This window comes from Herpailurus yagouaroundi, unplaced genomic scaffold (genome assembly GCF_014898765.1).
Source record: "Herpailurus yagouaroundi ecotype Mexico unplaced genomic scaffold, PumYag 202, whole genome shotgun sequence".
In the NCBI taxonomy this organism is placed as follows: domain Eukaryota; kingdom Metazoa; phylum Chordata; class Mammalia; order Carnivora; family Felidae; genus Herpailurus; species Herpailurus yagouaroundi.
In genome coordinates this window covers 7,445,348-7,461,786 of record NW_024412433.1, presented here as the reverse complement: position 1 = coordinate 7,461,786, position 16,439 = coordinate 7,445,348, and the positions used below count along the sequence as shown (strand labels likewise).

The window sequence follows — 16,439 nt, the reverse complement described above, 5'->3', positions numbered from 1 at the left end:
GGATGTCGTGTCCCCATGGCATTGTAGCTGAGTCTTCCATGGGCCATTTCACTCTTCTATTTATCCAGCTGTTTCTGCGTGGTGAGGGATGCAGTAAAAACCCGTGAGTTACGTGATCACAAGTCCATTGCCTGACTTCATTTGCTGTGAAATGAGTTTTTTTAATTAAAAGTACTATGCAGGATGCCATGCTGGTAAGTAGGCATTCCATCAGTCCACGGACGGCCGTGCTGGGAAACGCATTACGGGCAGGGAGAGCAAATCCACATCCAGGAGATGCATCCGCTGGGTTTGCCAGAGGCCAATGGAACTAAATCCAGCCCTCTTGCTTTTCTTTGAGCTCCGTCCCCTGGCCACCTGGATGGCCTCTGCGTTTGGGTATTTCTCATCTCCCTTTGTCTCTGCCCCTGGGCCCTGGGTCCGCTTTCCCTGAGCTACAGTCCTGTGTGGTGCCAGTCGAAAGTGTCCCCCGGGCCTAGTTCCACATGACCCTGACGCTGAACTGCCCTCTAAGACCATTCTGACTCAGGTTCAAATGTCCCGGACAAATAATCATCTCCACCCCCGCAACTCATAAAAGTACAGCTCTCTGACGTGTCTGCTGCAAAAGAACAGAGTCCACAGTTGGCTTCTGCAGACCTCAGAATGTTCCTCCAACACTGGCCTCCTGCCTGGGAGCCTGAGCAGTGTGGTGCACGTGGTAGAGACGAACAGGAAGCCTGAGGCGGTTCCCTCCCGGAGCTCACAGTCGGCAGGGGAGAAGCCCCAGGACACAGCAAGTGGGGTGCAAAGGCAGGCGTGCAGAGTGCCGTGGGGCCACTCTGGGGGGCTGTGGCGTCCCAGGAAGGCCGGGGAAGAAGCAAGGCCTCCTGGAGGCTTTGGGGCTCGAATGCAGTCGGCAGGGGCCCGGGCCGGCGGGCAGGTAACCCTCTCTCACCCGGACTCTGCAAGGTCAGACGTGGAAGCGGTGGGCTCCGTGCCGGAGGCGTTCCCGCGGTGAGGCTGCCACCACGTGCAGTAAATGGTCCCAGTCGATGAACAGTTCGTCACGCGAGGAGCTGGGATCACTTCGTACACACGCTTCGCTTAGTCTCCCAGCGACCCTGTGGAGAGATTGTTATGGTCCCCTGTTTACAGATGAAACAGCAACTTGCACAAAGTCATGTGTCTTGTAAGGACAGAGATGGAGGTTGACCTTGGGTCAGCTGAGCCCCGAGTTCCAAACTTCCTCATGCAGGGAGGCTGTGGCTCACCTAGTGTGCAGGCCTTCCTTGGACTGATGGCACACGGTCGGGCCCAGAGTGGACCCAGGCCCTCTGGCTACATACTGACCCCTGCTGCTGCAGGGTGGTCCCCGTGGGGGAGAGGCCCACCCAGCCGGCCACAGAGAATCAAGAGAAAGCAAGCAGGGTAGCTTCCCCTAAGGCCCCAGTAAGGGGCAAGAGGGCATAGTCGTGTGCTGGCGGGGTGACGTTTATATCCTTCCCCTAATCCCCCGCCGTCCTTCCAACCCCAGACCACACCATGCGGGTTCCACAACCACGAATATCTGCCCAGATTATTCTGTCTACAGTAGCCCATCACCTCGTCAGAGCCTCTGCACTGGCTTTGCAGGAAGCGAATTCCCACCCCGAGAGCAAAGCGTCCAAGTCTCTACACATCGCCCCAGCCAGCAAACCCAGACAATGAGGTTTGTACCCAGGGACTGACCTGATCGCTACTTTGACCTCCATCCGGGCAGGCAGGGGCTCAGAGCACCCCTCCACCGACCACACTCTCAATCAGCAACCCGGACGGACAGAGAAACCTGAATCAAGGAGGGCCAGACCACGAGCCCAAGAAGGCAGGTGGACCAACCAGATGTTCCGCAGCCGGCAGATCTTCCCGCTGTCCCCGGCTGGAGGATGGCTAACGTTGACGCCCCAAGAGCCAGAGGCCCGTCTCAGCCTTGGCCTCATTCTGCCCTCTCCAGACCACTCTTGCTCCCCTTCAGGAAGGTTCCTGGAAGGTGGTGGGAGTCCTACAGAGGCTGAGCACATGCTGGTCCCCCACCCCCATGATCTGTTTTCTCAGTTCTCTTCTCCCTCCTTGAAGTGTCCGCCATGCCCAGCTCCTGCCGCCCGCCCCCGCCCCCGGGCTGTGGTCCTGGCCCCCCCATTGCTGTCACTAATTCAGCTGCGTGTATGCCTTACTCTTCCCCCACCCGACCCCATGCACACCTTCTGTCTCTTGATGGTTCCCACTTGAAGTCCCCTTTTGACCTCCAAGCCCCTTCATTTCAAAAGCTAGGGGGCTGGCCCCCCCCCCCCCCCGTGTGACAGAATGGCCAGAGGTCCCTGCCCTCCCCCAGCATGGTGCTTCTTGGGAGACTTTCAACAGGCAGCCAAGGTTGGGACCACAGTCTCGGAGGGGCCTCCTGCCCTCCTTCCCACCTGCCAACGTCTCCCTAGCACCCCCAGTGTCTTCCCCTCATGTAATCAGTGTGTTCCCACCGCCCCCCACCCCCAGCCTCCACAGTCCCGCCCCAAATAGTGGCTCACTCTGATGTGGAGGACAAGGTAAAAGAAATGTAGAAGAAAAGAAAGAAAGAAATACCCTTTGCAGCCCGCTGACAAGTGCTTGAGACAGAGTGACCTTCCTCCGGGAACACAGCTGCCTCAAGTTAATACTTTGCTAGAGGCAAAAGGCAACCTTAGCTTGCCATTGGCCCGACCTCCAGGATCCTCTAAGTCTTCTTTAATACATAAAAAAAATACATGAACTTTTCTATAATAACTTCATATAATATATAAAAGCTTCCTTTATCTCTACCCCTGCCCTAAGATACATGCTAGCCCTCCAAACAGATGGCCCACTGATACACATCTGCAGGGTCTCACGACTGAGGTTTTACTAGACAGGAGTAAATAACCGTATCCTAACAGAAGCCCCTCGAGGTCCTGGAAACCTTGCCTCCAAATTCCTTAGAGACTTAACGCTCCCTAAACCCGCCCTCACTTGAAAGTATACAGTCAGTCACGCCCCCAGTGCAGCTGTAGCCACAGGTCCTGTCCCCGTGCTTTAATTAATCCACCTTTTTGCACCAAAGATGCCTCAAGAATTCTTTCTTGACCATTCACTCTCGAACCCCAACATTTCACATCAACTCGACTGAGCCCAACACTGCTGACTGAAGGGCTGCCCGTATTTCTTCAGTTAGTGCCCTCCTAGGTCATATTTTGGCCAGACTGAGTTCCTAGGGTGCTCCATATACACCCTTGTTCTTCCTGCCTGCTGTTGGAAAACCCCCCCCTCCACCCTTTGCCCACCTCTATCACCCTTCCAATATTGCTTCCTCCAGGGAGCCCTCCTGGTCCCCTCCCACCTGAATTACAGACTGCTTGCATTCCTATAGCGCTGGGCACATGCCAGTGCCCTTGTCTGTTCCTCCTGCTGGGGGTGGGTTCTGTGATAGCAGGGGCCACTCCCTTGTCTCAGGGGCTGAGTTGGAGCGGACACCCGCAGATACTGGCTGCCCAGAGAACCTTTGCCAAAAGCAGATGAACAAAATGCCTTAGTCATGGTGGTATTCTGCACAGCACTGCTTCTGCCCAAAGAACTCATTTGACAGCAAATGAAGTGCAGCTACGGGGATTGTGCGAGAGGGCTTCCCTGGTCTTGTGGATGGGCCACCACCCTGAAGCGGGGCGTGAGGCTGTTGATTTCTGTGTTTGAGTTTTGTACACTGGGGATTCATGAATTCTTGCTGCTTGTAGTAGTTGTTCGGATGATTCGCTTGGATTTTCCAGGGATGTGGATAATCTTATCTTCTAATAGTGAAAGGGTTCCTTTCTCCTTTCAGATTTGTATATCTCTCTCTTCTCTTCCCAGATTGCATTGGTTAGCACCTATAGTACATTCTTTTTCTTTTTTTAAGAATTTTGTTTATTTTTATTATTTTTTAATATTTTATCTTTATTTATTTTTCGAGAGAGCATGCAGCACGCACGTGCAAGCAAGCCAGGAACAGGCAGAGAGACAGAGAGAGAGAGAGAGAGAGAGAGAAGAGAGAATCCCAAGCAGCCTCCATGCCCAGCACGAAGCTCAACACAGGGCTCGATCCCACAACTATGAGATCACGACCTGAGCCGAAACCAAGAGTTGGACGCTTAACCGACTGAGCCAACCAGGCGCCCCTCCAGTACATTCTTAAATCATGTTGCTACTAGTGGGCTTTTGCTCTTGCTCCTGACTTGCCGGGAATGCATCTAACAGTCTCCATGAAATACCATTCTGAGTTTGGAGCTAAGATATATTTAATCCTGTTAAAGAAGAGAACAAAAAGTGTAAACGTTGCAGGGCAGAGCGCACAGATTGTGAGAAATAGGCCCACGGACCCAATCAAAGGGGGATTCGGAGACTCGGAACACAGCGAAGCCAAGCTTTACTCAACATTCTTGCAAGAGAGGGTGTCTGATGGACAGGCACACTCAGGGAAATTACAGCAGGCAATGTATCTCCTAGCATGCAAGTCCCTCCCCTGATTCCTCATTGGATGAGCATTACAGAGGCAAGCCCCTCCCTTGATTCCTCATTGGCTGAGTACTACAGAGCTTACAGCCTTACCCAGAAGTAGCCTATGCCCAGGTAAGGTCAAAAATACATTCCTTGAGGTGATGCACAGACTTCACTTCTTTGGCACATACTCAGGCAAAGCCCTCGAAAAACAAGCCCACTAAATGAAGAGGGGGAAGAAGAACCAGGAATTGAAGTGTCTAACGGTTTGGGACTCCACTGAGGTGGGGGAGGGGGGCTCATATATATTTCCAATATGTAAACGTTTCTACTGTTAACTAGACAGCACAACTTTCATTTGGTATTTCTGAAAATAAATCATCTCACTTGCTTCTCACATGGATGTACAATTCTTTTAGCCAGTTCCCTTTATATAATGCACATTTGGTTTATTTCTAATCTTCTGCTAATCGGAAGAAACCTGCAACAACTAACTGGCGTATATCTCTATCATTTTGCACATGTACAGTCTCTGCAGGATAAATCCCTGGGAGCGGAACTGCTAGGCAGGGTCAGAGTAGAAGGACTTGATAATCAAGGCCAAATTTCTCACCAGCTTACACGCTCACCAGTGATGTGCCTGTTTCCTCACAGCCGCACCATGATATTGTGATTTATAAGAGATAGATATATATATATATATAGATATAGATATAGATATAGATATAGATATATTTGGTCATTCAGACAACCAAAACGTATTTTGCATATATGTTTGGGTTTCACTCTTGGCTCATAGCTCACAAAACCTTTGGAATTTGCTGAGCAGTAAGAGTGATGGGAGCATCTTTTGGTGTGACCCTCAGTCTTTCTCCTCAGTTCCTGAAATCTATTCACAGCCACAAAGGTGAATGGGTGTCTTGTTATTCACAAACCCTTTTCTGGGGTATGCTAATGAGCGGCTTTAGGAAAGCACCTAAATCTGAGGGCTGGTTGCCTGGGAAACCAGTGTGACTAGATGGCTTCCAGGGAGGGAAAGAGGCTGGGGGCTGATCACCAAAGGCCAAGGATTTGATCAATCGCACCTCTGTAGGAGGCCACCATAAACCCCAAAAAGGTGGGGCTTTGGAAAGTTTCCAAGCTGGGGATGCTTCCTGGGGAGCCAGGAATGTCGGTCCCAGACTCCTCAAGGACAGAAGCTCCTTTGGCACAGAATTTGCCCTATGTATCTCGTTATCTGGCTATTGATTCATATCCTTCAATTCCTCGATAATCTGGGGAGTTAACAGGTTTTCTGAGTTCTGTGAGCCATTCTAGCAAATGAATCACACTCAAGGAAGGGTTAGTAGGGACCTCTGATTAAAAGCCAGTCGGTCAGAAGCATAGGTAGCAACCCGGGCTTGTGATTGGTGTCTGAAGAGGAGGGCAGTCTTCTAGGACTGAACCCTGCACCTGTGGGTGCACAGTGTCAGAACTGAGTGGAATTGTAGGACTGGTGTCTGGTGTCTGAGCATTGCTTGCTGGCTTGGGGAGCTCCCGGCCCCCTCCCCCCCGCCCACACACACACTGGAATTAGGAGCAAAACACAAATACCTATCAAATGTGTATCCTATAAAACTTTTTGATTTATGCTAATTTTGATAAGTCAAAAAATAGCTCCATGTCATTGTTATGAGTGAGACTGAGTTTCTTTCATATATTTAAGAACGATTTGTTTTTGCTTTTCTAATCATAAATATATGATTAATGGTCAATAGACCATTTTTCTATTAAATTGATGGATCGTCTTTTTCTTATTGACTTCTAGTAGTTCTTGGTGTATTAAGGAGACCATCCCTTTGTGAGATGAGCTTGACCCATGCAAGGAGTCCAGGGAGGCTCACCCGATGTGATGAGATGAAGCCGCCATTCTGTTGGTGGCCGAGGATGGGCAAGAGAATCCAGGGTGAGTTGTATCTTCTTAACAAGAAAATCTGTTTATGCAGGTAAGCTTGGCCCTAAAGTGGCTGCCGGCATAACTTACTGTGGAATCTAGGGTATAAGAAGACAAGGTGCCTTGAGGGCAGTGCGAGCATTTCTGTGCCCCCCCCCCCTCCTCTCAGTGGGAGGAGCTACAATGTGTCTTGCTTGTGGCAGCTGCTGATAGGTCTTGCTCCGCTGTCTCCTGTACCTCTGGATGGTGTGAGCAAGGGTTCTGGCCATGATTTGTCGACACACTTAGTTCCTTTCTCTGTCCAGTAATCACTGTCTCCTATGGACAGCCCTCTGATGGGTAGCTCTGATCTGTCGGGTTGTCGAGTGCTTTCATCTGCTGCCCACCCCCCCAAAAAAAATCACAGACCAGCAGAGGAATAAGTATTCTTTTCTAGATTGTCTGGTTGTGCCCAAGACGTTTTCACATCCAGAGTCTTGCTGCTATCTTTTTCTTAATGTGTATTTTTGGGAGAGAGAGAGCAATAGCGTGCACGTGAGCAGGGGGGAGGGGCAGAGAGAGGGAGAGAATCCAAAGCAGGCTCCAGGCTCCGAGCTATCAGCACAGAGCCCGATGTGGGGCTCGGACCCATGAACTACGAGATCATGACCTGAGTTGAAGTCGGACGCTTAACCGACTGAGCCACCCAGGCGCCTGATGCTTCTATCCATTCAAGTTGGCCAGTCTTTCTTTTTATGACTTCTGGAGTTTGAATCCTACTTGAAAAGGCTTCTCCAGATGTACTGACAGAGAAAGGCAAAGGCTTGGAAGAACCACAGGTCAGCGGTGGAGAGATGGGAGCCAATCGTACCACCACAGAAGGGATTTCAAGGAGGGCCTGGCTTGCCCCAAACCAGGAAGGAGCAAGTGCAGGCAGGGGCTCCAGGTTCAGGAACTGGCCAAGCTGGTGAGGTTGCAACCGGAGAGCACAGACCAGAGAAGGGTGCTGGCAACCGGTACCTAATGCGATTGGCCGACAGGCCACAGGAGGCAGGAAGAAGGTGACCCACGGCAGAGCAACAGGGTGGGCAGACAGAGTAGGAGATTCAGAAAAAGACTGGAAGGAAAGGGCCACCTGTACGTGATCAGCAAGACAGCGGTTCCAGGAGATGGCAGAGAACGGAGGGTGGGCAGGGAGAGGCGGCTGACGGAGGCGAGGCCGAGGACCCACGAGGGGAGATGTGTGGGGGCAGAGATGTCCTCCCTGGTGAGGACACAGGATGAAGCGCAAAGGGAGATCACAGCCACGGTAAAGCTTGCCTGCTGGCCGACACCATCGCTTAACTGGACACACCTCGTCCCTGAACGTGCGCCCTGCTCACCGGTATCTGAGCCCAGGCACCCGAGATTCTAACAAATCACTGTCCTAGCTTAAGTCCCTGTTACTTTCCTTGATACGGAAGGCGGCGGGGGCGGGGGGGGCATGAATTAAACAAGACAGGGAGCCCCCGTGGCTCTTCTGAGCCTGGCCCCCTGATTTCACAGCCTTTGTCTGAGGCCTCAACTAGCGCAGAGCAAGCAGTCCCCTGAGCAGTGGTCACCTTAGATCCCGCGCAGCCTCAGGGCGGATCTAGGTGTCAGCCTGGGCTCAGAAGTGTCACTCCAGCAGCATGTCAGCTCACCTGGACTCCCGTGTGTGGTAGCAAAGCATCTGCCAGGTCAAGGGCGCCTGCAGATGAAAGCCGGCGTCTCCGAGAACTTCAGCTTATGGAAGCCTTCCTGCAACGTGCAGCATTTCTTACTGCCGTCAAAGAGCCCAGTAAAATGCTAGGAGCTGCTGGAGTGAACCCTACAGTGCCGGGTTAGAGGAGGAGATATCAGCCTGAGAGTATGTTTACTTAGCTGCACACACGTATGTACACAGAGAGAGACCACAATAGATACAGGCGTGTGTAAACAGCATCGGCGGGTCTTGTTGATATCATGGGCCCTGACAGGATGTGACAAGGACACTTCACCTCTGAGGTCCTCTTCTCCAAATCCACAACCTGTCTGTTTCCTCATGAGAAAAGATCAGAAAAGCCCACAATGAGGGATAGTCTACAAAATTCCAAAACACCTGACCTATTTAGTTATATTCAATGCTATTCAAAAGTGTCAATGTCATGAAAGACCAGAAAAGACCTGGAAACTGTTACAGATTAGGAGAAACCAAGGAGACATGACGACTAGATGTAACATGGGATCCTGGACCAGAAAAAGGACACCAGTGGAAAACCTGGGGAAATCTGGATAAAGTGTGAAGTTTAGCTAATGGCAGTGTACCAATGCTAATTTCTTGGTTCTAATCAATGTACCGTGGTTATGGAAGATAGTAATATTAGGAGAAGCTAGGTGAAGGGTGTATAGGAATTTTGTGAACTATCTTTGCAACTGTTGTGTAAATCTACACAATTATTTCAAAATAAGGGTGGCTGGGTGGCTTAGTCAGTTGAGCGTCCAACTCTTGATTTCGATCCCAGGATCATGGGATCGAGCCCCACGTTGGGCTCCATACAGAGTATAGAGCCTGCTTAAGATATTCTCTCTCTCTTCTCTCTCTCTCTCTCTCTCTCTCCCCCCACCCCGTGCCCATCTCCCTAATTCACGCTCTCTCAAATTAAAACAATAAACAATTAAAAAAACAAAATAAAACTATTTCAAAATAAAAACTCCAAGGGGCACCTGGGTGGCTCAGTCGGTTAAGTACCTGACTTTGGCTCAGGTCATGATCTCACTGTCTGTGGGTTTGAGCCCTGCATCGGGCTCTGTGCTGACAGCTCAGAGCCTGGAGCCTGCTTCGGATTCTGTGTCTCCCTCTCTCTCTGCTTCTCCCCAGCTTGTGCTCTCTCTCTCTCTCTCTCTCTCAATAATAAATAAATAAACTTAAGAAAATTATTTTTAAAAAGTCCAAAATCTTGCATGGGGGGTGATTCTTGATTTAAACGCCTCCATCTTGCTCCAAGGTGGGGCCTGGGATCCTGCTTCTCCAGAGCAAGTTCCTGAGGCTCCATCAGTGCCAGTAGCAGGGCATTGACAAACAGGCCTCTTACTCTACCCACCAGGCTCCCCTACCCTGATCCTTGTCCTAAGTCAGCACACAGCTTGCAAGAGCTTTTGGTTCCCAGCTCTGACTGGGCAAGTTTAGCCTGACAAGAAATGAATGTGAGCCCCGCTTGGTACATGGGAAACATTTTGTGACCTCAGGTCAAAAGAGAACACGCTAGGGGCACCTGGGTGGCTCGGAAGGTTAAGTGTCTGACTTCGGCTCAGGTCATGATCTCACAGTTCGTGAGTTTGGGCCCCACATCGGGCTCTGTGCTGTCAGTGCAGGGCCTGCTTTGGATCCTCTGTCTCTCTCTCTCTGCCTGTCCTCCACTCACGTTCTCTCTCCCTCTGTCTCTCAAAAATAAATAAACATTAAAAAAAAAAAAAAGAATGAGGGGCACCTGGGTGGCTCAGTTGGTTGAGCGCCCAGCTCTTTGTTTTGACTCAGGTCATAATCTCACGGTTTTGTGGGTTCAAGCCCAGGTGTGGTTTGTGCTGGCATAGAGGAGCCTCCTTGGGATTCTCTCTCCTTCTCTCTGTCCCTTTTCCACTCGCACGGTCTCTGACTCTCTCAATAATAATAATAATATTTTTTAAATGATCCAAGCGACTTAAAAAAAAAAAAAAAAAGACCATGCTTATGAGGCCGAATAGGACCCACCCCCACCCTGGCCACAGCAGGAGGAAAAGTGTTTAGGACCTCAAGTGGCAGGTGGTAAAGACAGAAGCCCCAACGAGGAGACACGGCTCCCGAAGGACCAGCAGAAAGGAGACAGGTGGGCAGCCCCAAGACTAGGAAGCATAACCCACTTTGCCCATCAAGGAGCCCCTCCTGATCCCCCACTCTGGGTGGGCTCTGGGTGGTCTGCACATGTCAGAGCGCTGGAGTCTAAATGAAGGAGGTACTGCCACCTGCTGTGGGTCACTGATGGGCCAGTGGTCAGACTGTCCCCTCCCGGGTTAAGGCATGCTAAGGTGGTCACAGATCAACAGAATCACGGCCAACAGGCAGGAAAGGGGCACCGTACCAACACTAAGCTGGGTCTCTAGAACAACTATTGGCAAGATGTAAATCCAGAATGTGCTGAGGCTTGCAAAACTCACCACACGCCATATAAAAGACCGTCGGATTGATGATCAGAGCATAAAAGGAACCGGGGGCAAGTGGTGTGAGATTAACATGGAAGAACAAACTGCCTTCTCTGTTGGAAAATGGGTCAACCCAAGGGTAGACCAGATGGCTGTAATAGAATCTGGGAGTCAGAACTGAGGACGATGGGCTGACCTCTGCTGCCTTCTGGAGCTGCCCTGGCACCGGTGGCAACGGGCAGCCTGCCGGTTTGGCCCCGAAGGTGCTAAATGTCCAGGCTCTGAGCCCCGGGCCAACTGGGAAATGCTCATGGCTTATTTATAAAATGATGGCTCAGTGGTAAGTTTTTCCAGACTGCAGCTGCCAGGAAGGGGTAGACAGGGGTGCTCTGAGACCCACCGTGAGCTACACAGGAAATTCCTCAAGACACAAGTCAACATGACGTAAGATATCAACTGGTCCCGCACCTGTCGTGCCTCTGCCTTCTCTCCCAAGACCCAGAGGCCCAGGGCTCACTAAATACCTCCTGGCCGTGCCCTTTCTTCCACCGCCCTTCTCCCCTCCAGGCAACCCGGCGCCCCTCCCCTGTGCTTCAAGCCTCCCTTCTCACCGGACAACAGCACCATTATCAGATGCCTCTCTGCACACACTTTTTCCTGCTTCATCTCTACCAAATACACTTCATCCCTCTTTCTAAATGATTTCTTTTTTTTTTTTAAATTTTTTTTTTCAACGTTTATTTATTTTTGGGACAGAGAGAGACAGAGCATGAACGGGGGAGGGGCAGAGAGAGAGGGAGACACAGAATCGGAAACAGGCTCCAGGCTCTGAGCCATCAGCCCAGAGCCCGACGCGGGGCTCGAACTCACGGACCGCGAGATCGTGACCTGGCTGAAGTCGGACGCTTAACTGACTGCGCCACCCAGGCGCCCCTAAATGATTTCTTATTTTAAAAAAAATGCTCATTTGGGGGCACCTGGGTGGCTCAGTCAGCTAGGCGTCCACCTTTGGCTCAGGTCATGATCTCACGGTTCATGGGTTTGAGCCCCACATCAGGCTCTCTGCTGTCCTCGCGGAGCCCGCTTTCGCTCCTCTGTCCCTGTCTCTCTTCTCTCTCTGCCCCTCCCCTGCTCACTCACTCTCTCTCAAAAATAAATAAATACATTTTAAAAATAAGTAAAATTTAAAATGTTCATTTGATAAACTGTGGGGCATCCATACAATTGGTTATTATTCAGTGATAAAAAGAAATAAGCTATTGGGGCGCCTGGGTGGCTCAGTCGGTTGGGCGTCCTACTTTGGCTCCGGTCATGATCTCGCAGTCTGTGGGTTCGAGCCCCACATCTGCTCTGTGCTGATAGCTCAGAGCCTGAAGCCTGCTTTGGACTCTGTGTCTCTTTCTCTCTCTCAAAAATAAATAAACATTAAAAAAAAAAAAGCTTCTATCGGGAGTTGTTTGACTTTCATTAAATGCTTCTTCATAGATATCAAGTGATCTTTTCTTTTCCTTTGCTATATTAATGGGACAAAATTCACGAATAGGTTATCGAATTTTTTAAAAATATTTATTTATTGGGGTGCCTGGGTGGCTTAGTCGGTTAAGCGTCTGACTTTAGCTCAGGTCATGATATCTCAGTTCGTGGGTTTGAGCCCCATGTTTGGCTCTGTGCTGACAGCTCAGAGCCTGGAGCCTCTGGAGCCTGCTTTGGATTCTGTGTCTCCCTCTCTCTCTCTGTCCCTCCCCTGCTCATGCTCTCTCTCTCTCAAAAATGAATAAATATTTTTTTTAAGTTTGTTTGTTTATTTGTTTATTTATTGGGGGGGGAGGGCAGAGAGAGCAAGAGAGACAGAGAATCCCAAGCAGGCTCCACACTGTCTGTGCAAACCCCAACAGGGGGCTCGAACTCATGAACCATGAGATCATGACCTGAGCCAAGATCAAGAGCCAGACACTTAACTGACTCAGCCACCCAGGGGCCACAGGTTATCAAATCTTGAACCATGTCTGCATTCCCAGAACAAAGCTACTCGGTTGTGAAGATTCCTTACTGAGGTCAAATGCAGGATTTGATTTGGTAACATGTGCACGCAGTTAGCACCCCTGGCCAGACTGCTCCGAGGGTTCCCCCTCCTCTTCACCATTTATTTATCTTCTTCTGCACTGCTTTGTCTCTTCCCAGCTAAAAACGACTTCCCACGCCCCCACCCTTTGTCTCTCTCTCCTTCCCTTCCCAGCCTCTGAAATGAATGGTCTAGGCCAGCAGGCACCACTACCTCACCCCCTCTCTCCCGAAGCCCAGAAGCCACTTCCGGTCCTCCGTATTCTCCCTGGCCTCGGGCGACCTCATGTCACTCGGCTTTCTGGGTGGGCTTCTCCGCCCCGGGGTTCCCTGCCCCCACTTCTCCGTTCCTCCCAGGACCACAAGTCAAATCCTCCCCTTCTGCCCCTCTTTCTCTGGGCTCTTCCCACCATCAACAGGATCTCGGATTAACGTCCAGGCTCTTGCTTCCTCTCCCCACCTGCCTGCTTGACATGGGATGTCACTGTCACCCCATATTCTGCAGGTCTGAAAGAACCCGTCACCCCATGTGGCCTGGACTTGGGAACAGTGGCACCCCTCTGTCACTCCTGCAAGTCCTCTTAATTTTCTTGGGCACGCTTCTCATAGCTGCCCTTTCCCCTTGGTGCCTGGAAAGCTCTCTTACTAGCACTGATGTCACTATGTAGCTGAGCCTTTGATACATATTCTCATTCTGTCCCTCCAAGCCCCGAGAGCCTGGTAACAGTGATCCCATTTTACAGATAAGGAAGCTGAGGCTTTAGGAAAGGAAGCAATTTACCAGATCAGGTATCCAGTAATTTCGGAGCCTAAGAAGAGGTGGGGATGCCTCAGGCACCCCTTCCTCAACGGACCCTTCCCTCCAGGGTCTGTCCCAGGTGTCTGGATGTCTCACTGTCTGGTTTGTCTCCTGCTCCATTTTCTTCCTCAGCTGGTGATGAAGTCAGACACCCAAACACCAACCCACAGCTCTGATCTTGGAGGGATGTTAGGGAATTAAGGACCAAGTGGTCAATGATGGTACCTGGCTAGTTTAGTCAGTAGAGCAGGTGACTCAGTCTCAGGGTTGTGAGTTAGATCCACATGTTGGGTGTGGAGCCTATGAATAGAATAGAATAGAATAGAATAGAATAGAATAGAATAGAATAGACTAATAAATCTCAAAAATAGAAAAGGACCAAGCTGTCAAAATCCTGTGGCCCCCAAAGTCTCAGCCCCCCCTTTACCATAGAAAGGTGGCTTTTGGGGAGGTGGGATTTCTTGTTGTGACTCCCCATTATCTAGAAAAATAACTTCAACATGTAAGTTTAATACCTGGAGGCAAGCGGTACAGGACAGGTGGAGTGGACACAGGCTTTGGGTTCAGGAGCTTGCTAGCTATGTGGCCTCACACAGCTCTGACCTCAGGTTCTCATCTGGGAAGGTAGTGATTCTCTACCCCCTGAAGCTCCGTTAGGATCAAGTAAAGTCCCGAATAAGTCGGGGCAGTGCCGGGGACGTAGTGGGGTTCAATGAGCCGCAGCGATTACCAATAAATGTTGGAGCTAAATGGGGGCCATGGTTCCTGTGCCCCAGGAGAGCGGAATGTAAGGGGCACGGCAGCGCCATCTGGCGGTCACTCCCCTTTGCTGCATTTCGGCCCTCTTCAGGGAAACCTACAGAACAAGTCAAGGCCACGGATACCTCAGGACCCTGTATCCAGCGGGGCTGGCCTCTGGGGGCCACTGAGAGAGGATAGGCAGGGCTTGAGCTATATGGGTGTCACCTGGAGTGTCCAGGTCCTGTCTCTTCCCACCTTCCCACTAGACGTGAGATTTTAATGTCACCCCAGATCAAACAGGTCTGAAAGGGAGCGCATTCTCCCCATTCCCCCTTCCAGAAGTCTCCTTCATCGTCCACGACTTTTCAACAGAGGAGAAATTGACTAACTCCGCAATAACTTCTTCCACTTTTAAATGATTCTTCAAGTAGGGGCGCCTGGATGGCTCAGTCAGTTAAGTGTCCATCATCCGCTCAGGTCAGGAACTCATAGTTCATGGGTTCAAGACCACATAGGCTCTCTGCTGTGAGCACAGAGCCACTTCAGATCCCCTGTCCCCCTCTCTCTCTGCCCCTCCCCTGCTCGTTCTCTCTCTAAATAAATAAATAAATAAAACATTTTTTTTAATCTTAAAAAAAAAAAAAGAGGCGCACCTGGGTGGCTCAGTTGGTTAAGCTTCTGACTCTTGGTTTCAGCTCAGGTCATGATCTCACGGTTCAGGGGCTCAAGCCCCACATCAGGCTCTGGCAGTACAGAGCCTGCTTAGGATTCTCTCTCTCTCTCCCTCTCTGCCCCTTCCCTGCTCTCTCTCTCTCTCTCTCTCAAAATAAACATCAAAAAAAAAAAAAAAAAAAAGAGAGAGAGAGAGAGGGAGGGAGAGAGAGAAGAACAACAACACTGGCAGCCACCACAGTAACAATTAATGGTAGCAAGAAACATTATGAAGGTACATACTAAAACTAGTAAAAGGGGGCAAGAAATGGGAATCTTACATGGTCTCAAAGTTTCACCCCACCAAGCATTTGTCAAACGCATAGGGAATAAGAGAAATTTATAGAGTTAGAATCTGGCAAGTACCACCTCTATCAAGTGGACTGTTATTACCACCAGTCGTGGGACAGAGGAATATCAGGTGCCACCTACTAGGTGTGTTTTTTAAAAACTGTAAGATGTTTCAAGCACACATGGTTATTTGATATATGTATACATTGTGAAAGAATTCCCCCTAGTTAATTAAACACATCAGTCACCTCACTTAAGTGTTACCTACTTTGTGTGAGAGAACGTTTAAGTTCCGCTGCCTTAGCAAATTTCGTTTACAGTATTTAACCACCCAATTTCTGTTCCGATTGGGCGCAGGGACGCGGGGATTCCTCACCACGACCACTAGGCGGCACTGCGGTTGTAAATCCCCCGCCCGGCGCGAGGTGTGAAATCCTCTACCGCTGAAGCCGGGTTTGTCCCGGCGGAAGAGAGAATCGGGACCTGGAAGCCTGCCAGACCCCACGGCCTCCTGCAGTCGGGGGGCCAGGGGTGTTGACGTCCGCAGTCGCACTCACCTGGAACGGCGGAGACAGGGGGAGACGCGCCGCGCTGCTCCTCGGCTGCGGCCTCCCCGGCGCTCACCCGGCGGGTCGCGCGCGGAGAGTGGGCGGGGCTACAGGGGCTGCGCGCAGGTTCCGCGCGGCACTGACCCCGGTGTTTTAAGTTAGGGCGCACCCCAGGCTGGAGACACCCCGAACAGCTTATTTCTAAAATAGAGGCTCCCAGGCTCCGCCTCCGGAGATTCCGGTTCCAGCCGGAGGTTGCTGAGAAGACGCAGACCACACCCCGTCTGCCGGAGTCCGGGGAAGCGAAGCGAGGCCTTGTGTGTGAGCGTCTTAGCACTGCTTGCGGCGAGCGCATAGTGGGTGTCCGTTAAAGGGGAGCTTTTATTATGTTCAGGGTTAGCAGTTAGCCGTTCAAGCCCCTAGGACTGTGTCAGCACAGAGTAGACACCCGATAAATGGCTGGTGAAGCAGCCAGTTCTGGGAGCAAATAGGAAGAGAAGGCGAGGGTGCTAGATCACTCAAATTACCAGGTGGGTAGGCACAGATCTGTTTTTTCTTGACATTTTAATTAAGAAAGTAGAAGTTCAGGGGCTCCTGTGGCGCAGTTCGTAGAGGTCGCCACTCTTGATCTCAGGGTGGGGAGTTTAAGCCCCACGGTGGGCATAAACTTTATATATTTTTTTCAGATATTTTATTTCTTTTTAAA

The 16,439-nt window shown here is 50.7% G+C and overlaps 1 long non-coding RNA gene across 3 annotated transcripts; it reads right to left on the bottom strand.

Annotated features, from left to right (window-relative positions):
* Positions 1–140: 140 nt before the first annotated feature.
* Positions 141–15,967, bottom strand: LOC121014420 (uncharacterized). 3 transcript variants are annotated; one of them, XR_005783203.1, is made up of 3 exons: positions 15,743–15,897; positions 6,378–6,525; positions 141–1,103 (listed from the first exon to the last, which is right to left on the bottom strand). It is a non-coding gene; the product is annotated as an uncharacterized LOC121014420 (long non-coding RNA). The 3 variants fall into 3 exon arrangements; XR_005783204.1 differs by lacking the exon at positions 15,743–15,897 and adding an exon at positions 8,089–8,929; XR_005783202.1 differs by lacking the exon at positions 6,378–6,525 and having other exon boundaries at positions 15,743–15,967.
* Between the last annotated feature and the right edge of the window lie 472 nt (positions 15,968–16,439).